Source organism: Nomascus leucogenys, unplaced genomic scaffold (assembly GCF_006542625.1).
Source record: "Nomascus leucogenys isolate Asia unplaced genomic scaffold, Asia_NLE_v1 Super-Scaffold_518, whole genome shotgun sequence".
NCBI lineage: Eukaryota > Metazoa > Chordata > Mammalia > Primates > Hylobatidae > Nomascus > Nomascus leucogenys.
The window spans coordinates 33,470-51,166 of NW_022095776.1; the positions used below are offsets into that span (position 1 = coordinate 33,470).

Below are 17,697 nucleotides of genomic sequence, written 5' to 3' on the forward strand. Positions count from 1 at the left end.
GTAGAGGTTTGAGAGTTCTCTGTATATTCTAGATACTAGTCCGTTGTCAGGTATGTGGTTTGGAGACATTTTTTGCCACTCTGTAGCTTGTCTTTTCACCTTCTTCATATGGGTTTTTATGGAACAAAGTATTTAATTTTGATGAAGTCCAGTGTATCAGTTTTTCCTTTTATGAGTCGAGGTTTTGGTGATAAGAACTGTTTGCCTAGCCATAGATCCTGATTTTCTCCTATGTTAAAAAAAATTTTTATAGCTTTGTATTTTACATAAGATTGTGATCCATTTTCTAGTTAATTTTGGTGTAAGGTGTGAGGTTTAGGTCACGGTTCATTTCTTTTCCTATTCTGTTTCACTAATCTGTGTAGCCATCCCTCCACCAGTACCTGTAGCTATACATTAAGTCTTAACGTCACGTAGAGTGATTTCTCCTACTTTTTTTTTTCAAAATTGTTTCAGCTACTCAAGTTCCTTTGCTTTTCAATACAAATGTGAAAAAAATTCTGTCTATATCCACAAAAGATCATGCTGAGATTTTGATAGGAACTTTAATAAACCCATATGTCAATTTGGGAAGGATTAACGCCTTCCAATTTTTGAACACAATGTATTTCTCCATTTACTTAAAATCTCTGATTTCTTTTTTTTGAGATAAGATCTTGTTCTGTCACCCAGGCTGGAGTGCAGTGGCATGAACATGGCTCATGGCATAGCTTCAGTCTCCTGGGCTCAAGCCATCTTCCCACCTCTGCCTCTCAAGTAGCTGGGACCACAGGTGCATGCCACTACACCGAGCTAATATTTTTTACTTTATTTTTTTGTAGAGATGGGGTCTTGACATGTTGCCCAGGCTGTTCAAACTCCTAGGCTCAAACAGTCCTCCTGCTTCCATCTCCCGAAGTGATGGGATTATAAGCATGAGTCACCACACCCAGTCAAATCTTTGTTTTCTTTCATCAGCATCATATACTCTTTAGCATACAAAGGTTATATGTGTTTTGTTAGATTTGTACCTAATTATTTCACTTTTTTGAGTGATCGTGATATTTTTCATTTCAATGTCCATATGTTCATTGCTAATATATAGAAACATAATTTATTTTTATATGTTTATCCTATATCCTATGACTTTGTTAAACCGTACTTATAGGAATGTTTTTGTAGATTCCTTGGGATTTCCTATATAGAGAGTATTGTTATCTGCAAATAAGGGCAGGTTCTCTTTTTTCTTTTCTAATCTTTATGCCTTTTTCCCCCCTTGCCTTATTGCACTGGCTAGAATTTCTGGCACTATGAAAGCAGACCTCCTCACCTTGGTTTTGATATTAGGGAGAATATGTTTAGTATTCCATCAAAAAATAAGGTTGACCAGGTTTTTAGATACTCTTTATCAAGTTGAAGAATTTCTGCTCTGTTTCTTTTTCTTTTTTTTTTTTTTTTGAGTATTTTTATCATAAGTGGATGTTGACTACTTTATTTCTGAGTTCCTTTCTCAGGAATAGGCTGACTTTTAATGTTTTTTTCTGGATATATTGATATGATCACATGATTTTTCTTATTGGAAAACAGAAAATGGTGGGTTACAATGGTTGATTTTCAAATTTTGAGCCAGCCTTGCCTCTGTGGCATAAACCCCACTTGGTCTTGGTATATAATTCTTTTTATATATTGCTGAATTATATTTGCTAATCTTTTGTTAGGAAATTTTGCATCTATATTTATGAATATTGGACTCTAGTTTTGGTTTTCTGTGCCACTGTCTTTGTTTGGTTTTATCGATAATAGTAGCTTCATAAAATGAATACTGAAGTGTTCCCTTCTCTTCTATTTTGTAGATGAGCTTGTGTAGAATTGCTGTTCATTCTTTAGATGTTTGATGGATTTCTCCAGCACAATCACCTGGGCCTGGAGATTTCTCTTTCGGAATTTTTAAATTATGAATTCCATTTCATTAATAGTTAAAAGGGTATTCAAATGACCTATTTCATGTTGAGTATATTTTGGTAGTTTGTGCTTTTTGTGGTATTGGACCACTACTTCCAAGTTGTCAGGTTTATATTTATAGAATTGTTTGTAGTATTTCCTTATTCTTCTGATATCTGCAGGGTGTATAGTAATGATACCTGTTTTATATTTGATATTGGTAGTTTGTGTCTTCTCTCTTTTAAGAGCCAATTCTTTGTTTCATTGTTCTGTGTATTTTTTTTCTTTTTGATAATTGTTCTGTTTTCAATTTCATTTATTTTAGTTCTTTTTTTAAATTTAATTTTAACGTTAATTTTTACTTTTTTATGTTCTTTTTACGATTTTGTTCCTTCTGCTTCTTTTGGGTTTATTTTGCTTGTTTTGGGTTTTCCACCTGAGAGATTAGATGATTGATTTGAGACTTTTTCTCTCTTCTAATGTAAGCATTTAATGCTATAATCTTGTCTCTCAGCATTGCTCTAGCTGTTTTGTAAATTTTGATATTTTTTATTTTTATACTTTGATTCATGCAGAATTTAGAAGTGTGTTGTTTAGTGTCTAAATATTTGGAGTTTTACTATTACCTTTCTGTTGTTGATTTCCAGTTTCATTCCATTGTGGTGAAAATCATACTGTATGATTTTAATTCTTTTAAATTTCTAGAGGTTTCTTTTATGGCTCAAGATATGGTCTATCTTGATACATATTCTGTGAGCAAATGAAAAGAAAGTGAGTCATTCTCACATTCTGTCTGCTGTCATTGCGTGGTATATTCTATACAATGTCAACTAGATCAAATTGGTTGGTGATGTTGAGTTCTTTTGTATTCTTTCTGATTTTTTTCTTCTGTCAATTGTTGAGAGAGGGGTGTTGAAATCTCTAATTATAACTGAATTTGTTTGTTTGCCTTTTCAGTGCTATTAGTTTTTGCTTCACATATTTTGCAGTTCTGTTATTTGGTGTATGCTCGTTCAGGATTGCTATGTCTTTTTGGTGAGTCAGCATGTTTATGATTACTTTATGTCTGTCTCTGGTAATTTTGTTTGCTCTAAAGTCTACTTTATCTGATATTAATATAGGCACACCTGCTTTCCTTTGATTATTGTTTCCAAGATATGTCTTTTTCTATTGTTTTAATTTCAACTTGCCTATATTCTGTTTGAAGTGAGTTGTAGACAACATACAGTTGAGTCATGTTTTTAATCCAATTTGGCAATCTTTGTTTTTAGTTGTATTTAGACCACTCACATTTAATTATTGATGTTAAGTCTTTTGTCTGCTATTTTATGTTTTCTGTTTGTTCTGCTTTTCATTTGTTGATTTGCTTTTTTTCTGCCATCCTGTGGATACCCGAGCATTTTTCAGAATTGCATTTGTTTTTGAGAATATCTCTTTGTATAGCTTTTTTAGTGGTTGCTCTAGGTTGTATATATGATATGTACATAGCATCACAGTTTACTGGTGTCACCATTTCAAGTAAAGTGTAGAAACCTTGCCTCCCTTTCTTATTCTTTACCATCTCCTTTTTATAATTGTCTTAAACTTTTCCTTTACATACATACATCTAGAACCATATTAGATAATTTTATGATTTTTGATTCAAATGTCAAACATAATTTAGAACACTCAAGAGAAGGAAAGCTTATTGTATTTACCTATATCGTGGCTTAATGAGTTTTTTTTCTTTTTGATGTTCCAAGATCCTCTCTTTTATCATTTCTTTTTTGTTTGGATAACTTCCTTTAGTCATTCTATGAAGATAGGTCTGCTGGTGACAAATTTTCTTTTTTTCCCTTCTTCTGAGAATATCTTGATTTCCTCTTCATTCCTGAAGAATATTTTCACTGGTTATAGGATTCTGGGTTGACAATGTTTTTCTTTTAGCCCTTGAACAATACTGTGTCTTTTTCATCTGGCATCCATGGTCTCTGATGCTGTCAATCACATTTTCTCTCCTATAGGTAAGGCATAAAATTTTCATTGATGCTTTCAAATTTTTGTTTTTAGCTTACACTAGTTTAATTATGATGTATTTTGGCATGGATTTCTTTGAGTTTATCCTGTTTGTGGTCTGCTCAGCTTCTTGTTGTAGGCTTGTTATCCAAATCCTGTCAAATTTGCAAGCTTTTAGTCATTATTTCTTCAGGTGTGTTTTTAGCCTCACCCTCTTTCTCTTCTCTTTCCAGAACTCTGATGACATGAATATTGGATCTTTCATTATGTTCCAGCAGAACTTTGGAGCTCTGTTTACTTTTCTTTTTCAGTATGTTTTCTCTGCTATTGGGTAAATTTTATTGTTCTATCTTCCAGTTCACTGATTCTTTCCTCTGTTGTTTTCATTCTGTGTTGAGCACATCCACTGAGTTTCTATTTTCGTTATTGTGTTTTTCAGTTCTAAAATTTCCATTTGGTTTTTTATATCATCTACTTCTTTGCTGAGACTTTCATTTTTCGTTGGTTTTATGTGCGTTCATAATTCCTTATTGAAGCATTTTTATCATGTCTGCTTTAAAATCACTGCCAGTTAATTCTATCATCTCTGACATCTTGGTTTTGGCATCTGTTGATTGTCTTATTGTTTTTGACATTTTCCTCATTCTTGGTATGACAAGGGATTTTCAAGTGAAAGTTGGATATTTTTGATTGTGTTGTGAGACTCTGGATCTTCTGTTTTAACTTGGCTTCTCTGATACTACTACAAGAAGGGACAGGTAAGATAATAAGAAAATTGAGTGAAATTTTGTAACAACATTAACATATAAAGGAGCTTATAATCATGGTGAAAGATGAAATAGGAGCAGGCATACATGGTAGAAGTGGGAACAGGAAAGATGGGGGAGAGATATGCCTCACTTTTAAACCACTAGAACTTGTGAGTACTTCTTATGACAAGGGCAGCACAGAGCCTGAGGAATCCATCCCCATAAATCAACCACCTCCCACCAGGCCCATCTGTAACATTAGGAATTAAAATTCAATATGAGATTTGGAGAGGACATCTAAACTATATCATATGACCATTAGAAAAACAGATGAAACAGATTCACGCTTTCTGCTGTCCAGATACTTTCATTCCAGAGCAAGTGGCTAAATGAATTCAACATTCTGTGGTCAGAAGAGAGAAAGGAGGTGTACAGGGGACTTTGGCTACATTTGTTCCACTTCCCTTATGCTGTTGTTGTGAGTTCTGATGTCATCACCTGAAGGGCTATTCATAGACAGAAGAATTATTGCTATTGTTGAGATTATCCTCATTTCTTTAACCTAAGTAAAAATAATTTTTTTTAGTTTCTCATATAATATTCCTAAAAAACTCTAAGAATTTTGGTTAACTTTCTTGTTACTGTGTGTTATAAAAAATGACAGGGAAATGGCTAAATAGATTGAAATTACACAAACTCTAGGAGTCAAGTTTCTCTTGGGCAGGATTAGGAAAGACAGAACTGGAAATATTCCACCAGCATAGGCATCAGATGCATGGGGCCCACTTTCTGTTGCATCCCTGCTCAGATCCACCCTCTTCTAAGGCCTCATCCAGGTCAGGCCTCACCCTAGAATCTCCTTTCACAAAACTAGTTAAAGGAGACCAGAAATTTGACAGATGGATCCTGCTGCCTCTCCTGAGCTGGTGCCCACAATTTCCTGAAAATAAAAAACAGATAAATGGGAGCAAATAATTATCTACTTGTGGACCACAATTTCTTTTTCACTGAAGGCAGTTCTTCTACAGATATCCCACCAAGTAACCTGTTTTTTGATTTTTGTTTCTGCAAATCCAGTGGTTGCTCTACAAGTCACAAGAAAGGCAATATAAATACTAAAAATCCCTCTGAACAGTCCACCCTTTCTCTATCCCTCTCATGTGTCTATATAGTTTTTTTCTACGTATTTTCTTTTTAAGGTAAATAATTTTAAAAATGAAAGAAAAAATGGAAATGCTGGGCCCTTCATTTAAATCCTGGAAATTACAGAACACTTGGCACCCAACTCCCAGGGAGCCATGAGGATACGCTCATGTCACATGATATTTCTAGCACAGTGCTCTGTACATACTTCTAAACACATAGTACATGCTAAATATACATTGTATTAACTCATGTGTACATGGTTTCAAAATGCAGACTTACTCAAACATTGATGCCTTCTCTAGCCTCTGTAAACTTTACAGAGCCAGCTGAGAATAACATGTTTCTGAATGGTGATTGGTGGTTTCCACTTTGGGCCAAAAGTATTTACATTGTGGTAAGAGTGTTGGGTGTCAGGAACTCTGTGTGCTGTGCCTACTTTCTCTAGCTAGTGCCACTACAATGGATGTACTGGAAGAAACATCAGCATTAAGAGGAGACTTTTTAAAGAAGTCAATTCATGAACCCCTTCGAAACCTGCAGAATCACATTACTAAGAGAGAGGCCTGGAATTGGAAGTGATTTATGTGTACATTGAAACTAGAGAGGCAATTCTTAGCTAAGTGTCTCTCAGCCTAGGCGTCCAACCGTAGTCACATGACCACTTTAAAGATAATACCATCACCTGTGCCCTCCCCACAGATTTTTGTCTGTTGATCTTGGTGGGCAATGCATATGATTTTAACTAGGAAGTCAAATTGTTCCTCTTTGATGATTACATAATATTATATCTAGAAAAATCTAAAGACCACCAAGAAACTTTTAGATTTCCTAAAAGATTTAATAATGTTTCAGGATACAAAAATCAATGTAAAAAAAGTAGTAGCATTTTTATACACTTTTTTATAGCATTTTATACGGCATCATATACATAATAATGAACAACCTCAGAACCAAATTAAAAAGTCAGTTCCTTTTACAATAGCTAGAAAAAAGGTGAAGTAACTAGAAATACAATTGATCACATAGGCTAAAGATATCCACAAGGAAAACTACAAAATATTGATGAAATCAATTGTACATGACACAAACAAATAAGAAAAACATCCTATGCTCATGGATTGGAAGAATTATTATCATCAAAATGACCATACTTCCCCAAACAATGTACTTGTTAAACGCAATTCCTACCAAAATGCCAATGTTATTTCTCATAGAATTAGAAAAAGTTAAATTCATATAGAATAATATACTAGAAGGCTTTAATAACCAAAACAGCATGGTGCTGATATAAATAGAGGCCTAGATCAATGGAACAGAATAGATGACCTAGAAATAAAGTCACAAACCTACACAAAACTGATCTTTTACAAAGTCAGCAAAAGCATACACTGGGAAAATGACATCCTATTCAACAAATTGCGCTGGAAAATTTATATTGCCATATGCAGTAGTACGAAATGGGACCTGTCGCTCTCACCATATACAAAAACCAGCTCAGTATGAATTAAAAGACTAAAATGAAGACCTAAAATTATAAAAATTCTAGAAGAAACCCTATGATAAACTCTTCTGCACATTGGCCTGGACAAAGAATTCATGACTAAGATCTCAAAACCAGATGCAACAATAAAAAAAATAGACAAATGGAACTTAATTAAACTAAAAATCTCCTAAAAGGAGCTTTTAATTAACATGTGAGCAGACAACCTATGGGATAAGAAAAATGTTTGTGAACTATGCATGTGACAAAGAGCTAATGTGCAAAATATATAAGGAAATCAAACAACTCAACAAGAATAAAACAAGTACCCTCATTTAAAAGGAGGCAAAGTATGGGAACAGATATTTTTCAAAAAGAAGACAATAATAGCCAACAAGCATGTAAAAAATGTTCAACGTTGCCAATGATCAAAGAAATGACAATTAAAAACCACAATGAAATACCATTTTACACCATTCATAATGGCTAATTATTAAAAAGCAAAAAAATGAAAGATATTGGCAAGGATACAGAGAAAAGGGAACGCTTACACATTGTTTGTGGGAATGTAAATTTCTACAACCTCTGTGGAAAACAGTATGGAGATTTCTCAAAAAGCTAAAAATAGAACTTTAGAGTTCTATTTTTAGAGTGATTCAACACTCCCTTTACTGGGTATCAATCCAAAAGAAAATAATTTGTTACTTAAAGAAGATACCCATACTCATATGTTTATTGCAGCACTATTCACAATAGCAAGGATATGGAGTCAATTTAAATTTATCAATCAGTGATTGAATAAAGAAAATGTGCTATGCATTTATACATTTATGGAATACTATTCAGCCATAAAGAAGAAAAACATTTCTTTTGCAGCAACATGAATGGAACTGGAGGCCATTGTTGTAAGTGAAATAAATCAAAACAGAAAATCAAATACTACAGCCTAAAATAAATAACACAAAGATTCATAGCAATGACAAATTAACATATTTTCAATCATGTTAGATGATATTAAAACCATTATAAAATTTGCTGTTTTGTATCATAATAAAGAATCATAAATGTTAACTTCATTAAAAAGTTTGACTAGGCATACAGATACATGAGCAGCACGTTTACCAGTAAACAGAGGATATACAGTATTTTCAAAGACCAAAATTATTTTATGTATATTTATTTATTTATTTATTTTGGTAGGGGGAGCAGCTTTATTTGCTGGGGATATAGTGGGGTCTTCTCTCTGGAAGGTGGGGTCTTCCACTGGTCACCCCCGGCAGTGGTCCAGGAGGCGCCATGCAATTTAGTGCTGGGGTCAGTTGTGGGCTGGGCCTTGGAGAAGGCGAACTGTGCAGAGAAGCAGTAGCTGTGGGTCCTCACCATCCGCTCCGTCTGGATGCACTGGGTCTCCTGGTACTCCTCAGACTGCCGCCAAGCCTGCGTCTCTGTAGGGCAGTGACCCATCCGGCACGGAACCTTATCCTCGAAGCCCAGTTTGATGCAGGCCAGGCATTTCCGCTTCCTCCCCTGGGCTGGACTTTGCACTAGGGTTTCATCCATTCCTTATTCTGGCCGCTTGTCTTCCCGAGCTTAAATTCCAGCCTCGTATATGTTCCAGCTAGGAAGGGCTTGTCCACGGCGTCGTCCACACTTGTCTCCTGGAAGACACGGGCGGGTGATTCCTCCAGGGCCACCTGCAGGCCCCAGACTCTGGGCCCTGTGAGCTCCGCCCAGCTTAGGCCCCCCAGCACCCACCCACCGGGCCAGCAGCATCTGCAGCCGTCGTTGCTTCCGCCGTCATCCCGGCCCTGCAAAGCGGGTGTGCACCCCTCAGCTCTCTGAGCCCGCCAGGAGCCGCCTCCTCCCCTGCCCTGCCCCTGGGGGGACCATGCCCCCAGAACGTTGGGCAGAGGCGAAGGAACCGGGAAATGTTCCTTCCTCCAAATTGACCCTGAGGTCCGCCTGGTCCTCTCCACTCCCTCCCACCCTGCCCACACTGTTCACTGGGCACTGCAGTTTCAGCAAAGTTCCCTACCCCCTGCCTGTGCCGAGAAGCAGTCCTGTTGCCCACTCTCACCTTTAACCTCTTTTCTGGCCCATTCTCTCTCCCCACTGGATCTCCGACACGACCCCTCTCCTCCCTACTGTCCCCAGAGCCCCTCTCCTTTTCTCTCGCTCAGCCTCCTCCCTGCTTGCTTCTTCCTCCCCATGTGGAATCTCCCAGCTCCCATGGGGTGCCCTTCATCCTGGGGCCCAGACAAAACAGGTAAAATTATTTTAAGTGGGAACATGTGAATTACGTTGAATTCATGACAGCAGTAATTCATCTGGTCATATTTTAAAGAACTATGAAATAATAATAGCAACTATCAATTTAAAGTGTTAACTAGGGTTAAAAATGCCCACCATTTCACCACCACCACCACCACCAACAGCAACAAACCCTGTTATAGCTAAGAAACTAGTAAAGTTGCAGGATACAAAATTAACATTGAAAATCAGTTGCAATTTGATACAGTAACAGCAAAATATTCTGAAAAAGGAATAAACAAAACAATTTCATTTATAGTATTAGCAAATAGAATGAAATAATTCATTAAATAGAATGAGTTTAACCAAGAATATTAAAGATCTGCATACTGAAAACTATAAAAGGTTGATAAAAGAAATTGAAGAATACAGAATGGGAACTATATCCTGTGTTCACGGATTCTAAAAATTAATATTGTTAAAATATCTGTACTACACATAGTTATCTACATAGTTAAATAAATTTCTTTTTTTATTATTATACTTTAAGTTCTAGGGTCAAATTTCTATCAAAATTTTAATGCCATTAAAATAAATGTAGCGCAAACAATTGTAAAGTGAGTAAGGAGCCACAACAGAATCCAAATAGCCAAATACTGAGAAGAACAAACAGGCTGAAAGCCTCAAATGTCCTGATTTCAAACTATAGTACAAAACTATAGTCATCAAAATAGTATGGTACCTACATAAAAACCAATGGAACAGAATGGAGGAGCCAGAAATAGACTCACACATACACAGTCAACTGTTACCATGGAATTAGAAAAGAAACAGAAAATGACATCAAGAAATGGTGTACAAAAAACTAGATATGCACTCACAAAAAGTGAGTTCTTCTCTTATATCATCCCAAAAATGAGTTTAAAATTAAGGATTTCTACAAAAGAACTGAAATCATGAATTTTCTATAAAAAACAGGAAAAAGCTCCTTGACACTGGTCATAGCAATGATGTTTTCGATTCGACATAAAGAACACAAGCAACAAAAGCAAAAATAAAAAAGTGGAACTATACCAAAGTAAAAAGTTTCTGCACAATAAATAAAACAATCAACAAAATATAGAGATAGTATATTGGATGAGAGAGAATATTTGTAATCCGTATGTGGGATAATATGATACTATCCAAATTATATGTCACACTAATCAGTATGAAAAAAAAAACCCACAGCAGAACAAAACAAAAAACAATTTTATTATTGATTGGGCAAAATATCTAAATAGCTATTTTCCATAGACTTAAAAATGGACAGCAGATCTGTAAAAGCATTCTCAACATCACTATTTATCAGAGTAATTAAAATCAAAATCACAATGAGATATTACCTTATCATGGTGTTAAGATAGCTATTATAAAAAATTCAAAAGATAAAAAGTGTTAGAGTGCAAAGAAAAGAGAATATTTGTACATTGTTGCTGAGCATGACCATTGGTGCAGACATTGTTTAAAAAAACCGTATGGAGATTCCTTAAAATTTGTAAATTAGAAGTACCCTTAATCTCAATTTGGAGTATGTAGCCAAAGGACATAAAAACAGTATCGCCAAGGGTATCTGCACTCTTCTGATACAAATAAATGGATAAACTGTGTGAGAGAGGTAATTTCAGCTGTAATAAATTATTTCATTTACAACAATATTGATAAACCTTGAAGACATTATGCTAAGTGAAATAAGTGAGATAGGAGAAAGACAAATACTGCATGCTTTTATTTGTGGAATCCGAGAGAGAGAGAGAGAGAGAAGAAAAAGAAAGAATAAAAGAAAGAAAGAGAAAAAGAAAGAAAAAGAGAAAGAGAAAGAAAGAAAAGGAAAGAAAGAGAAAGAAAGAGAGAAAGAAAAAGAAAACAGAGAGTCGAATGTTAGTTACCATGGGCTAGGAAGTGGGGAAAAGTGGGAAGATATACACATCTCAAAGCACTCTATTTTACACCCTAAATGTATACACTTTGCAATGTGTAAATCATAGCTCAATAAATGTGGAAAAAATTTAAGAGTAATCAGCAGGTCCTATCTAGCCACATGTAAACTTTATTTAAAACTCTCTTGTCCACTGTTTCTGGCTCAAGCCAGGAAGGACCCGAGCGCTTCCGGCCCCTTGACTTCTCCTACACTCCTCCTGCTGTTGCTAATAGCCGAGGAAGATGTAATAGTTCCCAGAAGTTTTCTGGTTTCCAGGCCTTGCAGATCGGGGAGGGCCATCAGCCGTCCCCTCGCTTGTTGCCCACAGCCCCGTTTGGCTCCAGGCAACCGTGTCAGGGCATCCTGGTGGGGGCCACAGCAGCCATCCTGGCGAGGCTGCCTTTCGATGCCTGCATTCCCACGGCCTCTTGGTTCCACAAGCATCCATTATGGCCCCAGCGCAGCCCTCCGCACATTACCAGTGAAGGGAATGTAACTGCAGAAGATACTCAGGAGGAAAATGAGAAAAAAAATTTGGCCCTGTGTATTAGAGTAATTGTCATTAGATCACCTGTGTTGTATACAGGGTCACTGTTTATCATTACTGCTGTAAAACCTGCTGCAATTGGAAGAGAAAATGATCCTGAGCATGCTCTTTGAATCCCTGAAGTTGGTGTCAGTAAGTTTCATGCAGAAATTTATTTTGACCATGACTTACAAAGTTATGTCCTTGTAGATCAAGGCAGTCAAAAGGGGACAATTGTCAATGGAAAATGGATTGTTCAACTGGAAATTAATGTGACCCTTATGTACTTGAGCATAGTCATGAAGTGAAAATTGGAGAGACTGTGTTACCGTTTTACACTCACCCTAGCAGTGATACCTGGGCTGGCTGTGAACCACAAGTTAGAGCTCACCCTTGCCTTGATAAGAAAGATGAATTGTTAATTGGACCAACTCTAAGTAAGGAGAAAAAATAGTTGGAAATAAAATAATTAAAGAAAATACAAGTAAAATATGTTCACAGAAACAGACTATGAAGATAAATAGTCATTGAAGAATCTAAAATATAAAAATAGAGGTGGAAAACATAGCAGACTGGAAGTGAAGGAACTTTCCAAAGAGATAATTCTCCTGCCTCTGTTCATTCTGGAATTACCGACAGCAACAAAAGTAAGATGTTGGAGAAGATGGGTTGGATAAAAGGTGAAGGCCTGGGGAAGGATGGCTGGGAATGAAAACCGATTCAGCTTCAGCTTCAGCGAACACGTGTTGGCTTGGAGACAGGCAATCCATCCTCAACTGAAGATGTTCACCTTCTCCAAAACAAAAACAAACAAACTGGGACAAAGCACGAGATAGGTTTGCTGAAAACTTCCCAGAAACTAAACCTTTAAAAAATTACCTAGGGACCATGCCTTGGGTAAAAGGGACTGTAGAGTGCAGGTTAATCATAGAGGAAAACTCAAACTTTCTTAAAAATAGAGTTTGGAAACTCTTATCTATTTTATTTTATTTCATTTCATTTTTTGCAGAACTTTTATTCCCCAAAGAGTCTGTGGCACACAGGAACTATGTCAGAGTTTAACCTTTCCTGATTCAGAAATGTGTAATAAAGTTTGGTTTGCAGCTCTTCAAAATGATTTTTTAAACCAATAAATAGTAACTGAATCAAGGTATGCAGTTAGTAGACTAAAGTTTACAGGGCACAGATGAGTTTATCAAACTTCATTATTTTATTTTATCTTGTCATTTATGACATCCATATAAGCAAAAAACCATATAGGCAAAACTCATGTAACCACTAATAAATGTACATTTGTCTTTTTCTCCATATATTCACAGTAAGATGCACAGCAAGAGAAACATCAAAAGTTTATAAAAATAAATCTGACTATATGCATCCTTGTTTATGCCCTTTGGAACCCAGGTAAAAGAACCTCTTATACTTGATATAACCTAAATAATATTATTGAAGAGCTAATAAACTAGTGACATATTGTAGAAAATTAGTGTTTTACTGTCTTCTTCTGTGAAGAAGCTGTTTATTGGTACTACATATTCAGCATTTATATTTGGCTTGCTTCATAGCTAACAAGATATTTAGATATGAACAACTGAGTATTGAAACAGTGTGCTGGCATTTGTAGTTTTCATAAATATTATGGCAGGCAATGGAGTTGCACCGGAGAAATCTGATTTCTAGTTCAAAAGGAATACTTAGTGAGGGTCTCCATTTATTTATTGAAAATGTCCTCAATTGCAATACAAACATTATAAAAAATTTTAAAACACTCTTTTCAATAAATTACGAATTAAACAAAAAATTTAAATGATAGTTTTTATGGAGGTAGGTAAATGCTAATGAGGTAGAATGGCAATTAAAGCCAAAAGACCTGAATTCAGGTAAACAATTTTGCCCATATTAGTTTTATGTTAAAGGAAACAATTATTCTGACCATATACTATTTACTGCAGTAAAGTATTTCAGAAATCTGTGCATAATACTTAATTAATTTTCTAATGGTAAAAAAGGAAACACATCCTACAAATTACTACAATACTGTCTATTGAAGAGAGTGGTATTTCAGATGAAGAAACTTGGAATTTCTCATGAGGTGGTGATCTATGCCATAGAAAATCTATGTAAAATATTTTATTCATGTATGCAAATGTTGATATTTCTGCTTTTCAGGAAAATGACGTGCTCTAAAAACTTAATGCAGATAACTAAAATTACCAATAAGTTGCAAGAATTCACAAAATGCCTAATATAGTTGAAAGAAAAATATGGAAACTTCTCAGGACCAGAAGAAAATAATGGTAATGATCCAAAGAAGTATCAACGAAAGAGGTCAGTGCTCCATTCAGATGGATCTGATCACAAGGATGTCACATCTATGTGGGTTGTTCAGCTTCTGACAAGGCAAATGGAATAAACATAGATCAATTGCCTGCTGGCATCTGGAGTGTGCTGTCTTCCACATGTGAGAACTAAATTATAAATTATGTTGCAGAAAAGGATATACACTACTAGCGTGAAGGATTAGATAAATTATATGGCACATAAAACTCAGATATGAGGCTTATATTTAAATGTTTGCCAATATCATTAATAAACAAGAAACCATAATAATGTGGAAAAAACCTATGAGCTTGTCAAATCATATTTGGAAAAGAGGCAAATGGAAAATGAAGTATTGAAAATGTAGTAAATAATTTACGGCATACAAATTACATTATTAAAATAGACTGTGCTAATGAGAAGACTAGTAAACTGGAATGCTGGGTACAATTAATGTAGTCATATACTCTATAGAAGGCAAATTAATACAAAATACAAATATATTTATACATCAAGACTAAATGAGAAGAAATAAAAAAACATTTAATTGTTTTACTAGACTTTATAAACAGGAATGCAATATTCAATGAATTGGTGGCTCATAAGTTTCAGAAGTTAGAAACAAGGCATGAATCCTATCAAAGTTTAGAGTGTAATGAGTCAAAAAAAATTAAGAAATACTTAAAAGAAATAATGGTTTTGGTTATTGTGAATACTGCTTCAATAACCATGGGAGTGCAATTATCTTTCAAACACACAGATTTTATTTCCATTTGATATATACTAAGTGGTGAGATTGCTGGATCTTATATATGGTAGTTCTATTTATAAGTTCTTGAAAAACCTCCATGCTGTTTTCCCTAATGGTTGTACCAATTTACATTCTCACCAATAGTGTATAAGTGCCCATTTACAGACGAATGAAGAAAATGTTACAGACACACACACACAGGAATAATGTTCAGTAATAAAACAATAAAATTCTGTCGTTTATGTCAGTGTGGATGAACCCAGAGGACGTTATGTTAAGTGAAATAAGCCAGTCACAGAAAGAAAAAGAGCACATGATGTCACTCATATGTGAAATCTAAAAAAGTTGATCTCATAGAAGGAGAGAGTAGAATGGTGGTTACCAGATGCTAGGGAGAGTGAAGGGATGAAGGAATGGGGAGAGGTTTGTCAAAGTTACAAAGTTACAGTTAGGAAGAATAAAGTCTGATGTTCTATTACACAGGAACTACAGCTAATAATAAAGTACTATTTATTCTAACAGCTAGAAGAGAGATTTTGAATTTTATTAGCACAAATAAATAATAAATGTTTAAAGTGCTAATTATGCAAATTACCCGTATTGGGTCATTGTACAGAATACACATGCATTGAAACATCACACTGTACTCCATAAACATGTACAATGATTATGCACCAATTATAAATAAAATACATCTTGAAAAAAGAAGAATGATCAAACTGCATGACACCGAAAAGAAGAAAAACTCTTAAAGGCAGTGAGATAGAACACAGATAACCTGTGAAGCTGAGGGAAAACTCTTACCTTTGTATCAAGTTAGAGAACAGAAAAATTAATATCAATAAGATATTAAAATAAAAGCTTCTGGACAGCATACAATCTGTTAACAGAGTGATAAGACAACCTATAAAATAATAGAAAATATGTGCATCTGACAAGGAGTTAATAGCCAAAATATATGAGACTCAACAGCGATAAAAATTCAACTAAAGAGTGAGCATAAGACGTGAATAGACATTTTTCCAAAGAAGACACAAGGAAATGCTCAACATCACTAATTATCTGAAAAATGCAGTCCAAAACCACATAAGATAGTACCTCATTCCATTTAGAATGACCATTGTCAAGAAGACAAAAGATAACAAAGTTAGATGAGGATGTGGAGAAAATGGAACACTTATACACAGTTGGCATGAATGTAAATTTAGTACATTTTTAGATGTATTTATTTTTTATTAGACACCATGAAAAAGTATGCAGGTTTCTCAAAACGAAAACAGAAACAAAACAAAACAAAAATGAAAAAGCTAAAAATGAAACTACGATCTAATCCAGTAATTCCACTATTGAGTGTATATTAAGAGAAAATAAAATCAGTATATTGAAGAGATATCCGCGTCATCTTTATCATGGCTCCATTGACAGTAGCCCAAATATGGAATCAATCTTAGTGTCCATCAACGGATAAACAGATAAAGCCAATGTTGTGTACATACACAATGGAATAGGATTTAACCACAGAAACAATGAAATCCGGCGCTGCGGGCTGACGCCGGTCTCTGACGTATGCGACCCACCCGCCCGGGCTTCCGGCTTGGCGGAATACCCGACAGCTGAGTGTCCTGCCGCAGGCCCTGCTTCAGGACCACCCACCCTCTGCCTCCCAATAAGCTCAGGCTTTTGCGGTGGACGCCGCTGCTGCTCCTACTACCGCAACTTGGAATCAAAAACGCTTCGTCGTGCTCTCAGGACAGAACCGTGAACCCAGCGCAGCTGCGGTGCGTGAAGCCCCTCTTCCGCCGCCGGGCGCCGCCTGCAGAGCCTGCCGCGTCCTCCTTGGCCTGAGCCCGCTCGCAGCGCAGCGCCGAGTTGCTCCTGCTGGCCGCAGCCTGGGAGGGATTGGAGGGCCGGACACCTTCGGGGAGCGTGCGAAGGGGGAGCCGCAGCCGTCACCTCCTCTCTCTTCCCCGGGGATGTGCAAAATTACCATGAAATTATGAGTTGTCATCCTGCGACTTACCAGTTGGAAAATTGGAGTCTAGAAAATGTTGCCACCATTTTAGCCCACCGGTTCCCCAATAGCTATATTTGGGTGATAAAGTGCTCCCGAACGCATTTGCGCAAATGCAGCTGCCATGATAGTTTTCTGAAAAGTAACATATTTAGTTGCCCAGAACACAATACTACATGTATTAATTTTATAACGTTATATACTCTTATTATATATGCACTATTGAACAACTACAATGGGTCAAGCACTGCTATAAGAACTTTGTATTCATTATCTCTCATGAACTCTCTTTGAGGTAGATTTCAGTATCTTCAATTAAGAGGCTAATTTATAAACAATACATATATTTGAATAAGAAACTAAAACATGAAAGGCTTTTAAAATTACAATGTTGAGTAAGGAAAGAGCATTGTAGAAGTCTATACAGCATGCATCTTTACAGAAAGTTTTAAAACTTACAAAGTTAAATAATGTATTATTTAGAGAGACCTACATATGTAGTATATAATTAATAACAAAAGTCAAAGGAATTATACTTTCTCAAGACTGAGGATGAATGATGATTTTCTGAGGTAGAGAGGCAAAGAGTT

General features: G+C 35.9%; 1 pseudogene; it reads left to right on the forward strand.

Moving 5' to 3' along the window:
• The first annotated feature begins 9,178 nt into the window (after positions 1-9,178).
• Positions 9,179-17,096, forward strand: LOC100586381 (annotated as a pseudogene).
• The last annotated feature ends 601 nt before the right edge of the window (positions 17,097-17,697 follow it).